Genomic DNA, 3,515 nt, shown 5'->3' on the forward strand with positions numbered 1-3,515 from the left:
TAAGTCTTTTGCAACCACTCAATTCTAGTGGCTTCCTTCTTTAAATTATTGCCTATTTATCCTCTACCTAGTTTGTACATTTTGTTTGTTGATTGTTATCCCCATTGGATTATGCATTCCTTGAGGGCAGGAACTGCATTTTGCCTCTTTTTTTTACATCCCCAGTGTTTAGAAAAATGCCTGATACATAGTAGGCACTTAATAAATATTTATTAGGTGACTAATTTTCTGCATGGTTGATACCTGACCTTGTGTATGTCTCTCTATCTAGACTTTGGATAGAAAAATGACTCACTGCAATGTTTTCCTTGAATGTCCCCATCAGGATATGATCAGGTATGTTTTCTATATGTGTTTTGAGGCATTTGTATTCTTTTTTGGATGGGGGAGGGGAAGAATTTTCTGTATTTATGCTATTCCACCATCTTAGCTCACTCTCCTGTCCGTGATCTTTCAAAGATTATTTGGCATTGTCTAGGCCAACACACATCAATACTTGAATACTTGATGATTTAGTTCATCTAAACCAGGTAACTTGAACTCACTAAGGACAACTGAATCCCTCTTTTTATTACCTCTGTGATTTTATTACCTCTAATCGCTGACCCATACAAGTTAAGGTCATTTTTTTTTCCTTAACAGATTTTAAAACTATCCTCAAGCCTTGCTTGGATCAAAGGATTAAAGGTTCAATCTATTTAAAGTACTTACTGGTCATCTGACTGTAAAATAACCAAGAGGAGAAGCTCCAGATATCCTTTTTGATGTTTAATTTATACAAAAAGATGAGCATTTCAAGCCAGGGAATGTCATTCAACTGAATCACCTTTAAGTGTATCTTAGCATTTTCTTTCGGAATACCCAGGAACTGATATGGTTCATTGAATCTTTTGTTGTTGTTGTTAATTATATAATGACCTATGAATGTTTCATTTTATTTCAATGTCTAACACAAACTCCCAGAAAACTAGCATAGCCCTCAGGGCAGCCCCAGAATGCCCTCTTCATCTTCGCTATCAACCTGCTATTGCCTATTTTCCATGTTTTTCCTCTTCCCAAAATACTTTCCATTTTCAGAGAAAACAAACAAAAACAAATAAAGTTGAATTTGAGTACATCTGCGTTCTCTATGTCTTCTGTGATTTTTTTACTTGCTCTAAAACAATTCTATTTTTTAATCTTTTTCCCACTGTATCTAGTAAATACCTCCTCTCTCCCCTTTTCTTTTTTCTTACTTTCCTCACCAAACTCAACTCAGGCTCATCCTTCGTATTTTTAATAGAATACTTACAAAATCATGCCCTTATTTAAGTCTTCTATTTGCTCTTACTTCCATCTTCACATTTTTTCTTTTCAAAAATAAAAGTTGCTTAATGACACCCCTGTGCAGCCATAAAATTCTCTGGAAGCAACCCTCTACTTTCTAACTCTTAAGAATAAGTGTCTGGGAAAGGACTACAGAAGGCCCAGATGGGTCTGGTGGGGGTTGGCCTAGGGGCTGCAACAAGACTGTGGTACTTGGAGGTGAATTTCAGGGAGGCAGTGGGACATTTGTCACCATAACAGGCTTTGGTTGTAGTGGTGGCTTCCGGTGGGGTGGAACCTTCAGGGTACCATCAGGGGTTGGACCCACATTAATCTGGACTGATCTGAATGGGGAAGTATGGACATCCCCTAGAAGGCAGAGTGGAGGAGCTGGTGATTCTGTCTTTACTCCTAACACCTCCTCTCCTACAAGGGGCTTACTGGGGGATTCTGAGGAGAGCAATGAGGCCTCTGAGCTAAGACGGGAAGAAGGTGAGATGGGCTCTGTCTTGATCTGTAAATCTGAAGGGTCCTCTGGGGTGAGGCACAAACTAATCTGGATAGCTCCAAGTGAAGGGTTCAGAACATTCCCCAAGAGGCAGTGTGGAGGGCTAGGATATTCGATCTTCACACCAAGTACCTCTTCTCCCACAGAGGCTTGGGAAGATAGGCAGTGGGTCCCATGGGGGCTCAGGGGAAGTGATGTCCATGCCCATGTCCAGTCCCAACTGTGGGGAAGAGCCCGGCTCCCCCACCCCCTGATTGGAGAGGAAGATCATTGTTCCAGCTCCCATGCCTGGGACTCCATGCCCTCCAGAGGTAGATGCAAAACTGTTGAAGCATCAGCAGCAGATGATCAAGAACTGTGAGTCAGCCTGTCGGTCTCGCTGGAAAAAGAAGGCCCGACTCCAAGTGGTCCTTGCAGACAAGCAGCTGCTCTGCCGAGAGAATGCAGCTCTCTGAAGATGGCTGGAAGGGCTGCTGGCCGAGAACAGCGAACTAAAGTTTGGGTCTGGGAACAGGAAGCTAATCTGTGTCATGGTATTCCTTCTCTTCATTGCCTTCAACTTTGGGTCCATGAGCATCAGTGTATCACCTCCAGCTCCAGCCTCACCTCAAATGGGCAAGGAAGCGTCTTGGCCCCAGAGGCACCTCCTGGAGTTTTCAGAGCAAGGGGTAGTTCCTGGGGAGGACACCCAGGGGACACCACTGGGCCACAAGGAATCACAGCCTAGGCCACCTGGCCAGTCACATTTTAAGAACCTAACAACCTTTCCCAAGGGAGCCAAGGAGCTGTTACTGAGAGACTTAGACCAGTTCTTCCTCTCCTCTGACTGTCATCACTTCAACAAGACTGAGTCTCTCCGGCTTGCAGATGAACTTAGTGGCTGGATCCAGCAACATCAGAGTGGAAGAAAGAGAAGACCTCAGCCCTGGAAAGTCAACTAAAAACAGACATCTCACCATTGGAAGAAACCACCTCCAGCCTGGTCAGTCCCTCCTTGGCTCTCTGGCCCTGCTGAAAGGGACTCTGTGAGCCAGCTGCAGCTATATCACCACCCCAGGCATACACAGCCAGAGTTCCTAGATGCCATTGACTGTCGGGAAGACACATTCTAAGTCGTTTCCTTCTGAAGGGATCACCTGTTCCTCCCATCAATCAGCCACAACAAGACTTCTTGCCCAAAGATGTCTTCAGTGATGGCAGCCATGGCCAATGAGACCCTGTCAGGCCGAGGCAACACAGGCGACTATGAGGTGATGATGCAGATTGAATGTGAGGTCATGGACACCAGGGTCATCAAGACTTCCACAGTGCCCCCCTCCCTTCGAAAGCAGCACCCCCCCTCCTCCTGGCAATACTTCAGGCAACCCCTTGCCCCCTCCAGCACCTAGCTCTTCTAGGCAAGCTCCTCACCAGCCCTTCTACCTCTCTCACCCCTAATAGCTTGAGCTTGCACTGACTTAAAGTTGAGAATGTGGTGGGGGTGCGCCCTCTGTTTCTCTAATCCAGGGCTTGGCATGAATAAGACACTTATTTGGGGGTTGTACTGTCCCCTCTACCTAGTTCCCTTTTCTGTATAGAAGATTCAGCTCTTCTCCAGTCCCCCAGTCCCTGCTTCCTTCTTGGAGGAAGGGGTACTGGGTAAGCTCCATTTTTTGTGGGCTCCTGCACATACCCCTTATTCTGATTTTTCTCTGGTGTTGGT

At 45.6% G+C, this 3,515-nt stretch overlaps 1 pseudogene; it reads left to right on the forward strand.

Annotated features, from left to right (window-relative positions):
- The first annotated feature begins 286 nt into the window (after window positions 1–286).
- Window positions 287–3,515, forward strand: LOC138156698 (cyclic AMP-dependent transcription factor ATF-6 beta pseudogene; annotated as a pseudogene).

This window comes from Petaurus breviceps, unplaced genomic scaffold (genome assembly GCF_028583685.1).
Source record: "Petaurus breviceps papuanus isolate PSGF00001 unplaced genomic scaffold, PetGlider_PUasm1.0 156, whole genome shotgun sequence".
In the NCBI taxonomy this organism is placed as follows: domain Eukaryota; kingdom Metazoa; phylum Chordata; class Mammalia; order Diprotodontia; family Petauridae; genus Petaurus; species Petaurus breviceps.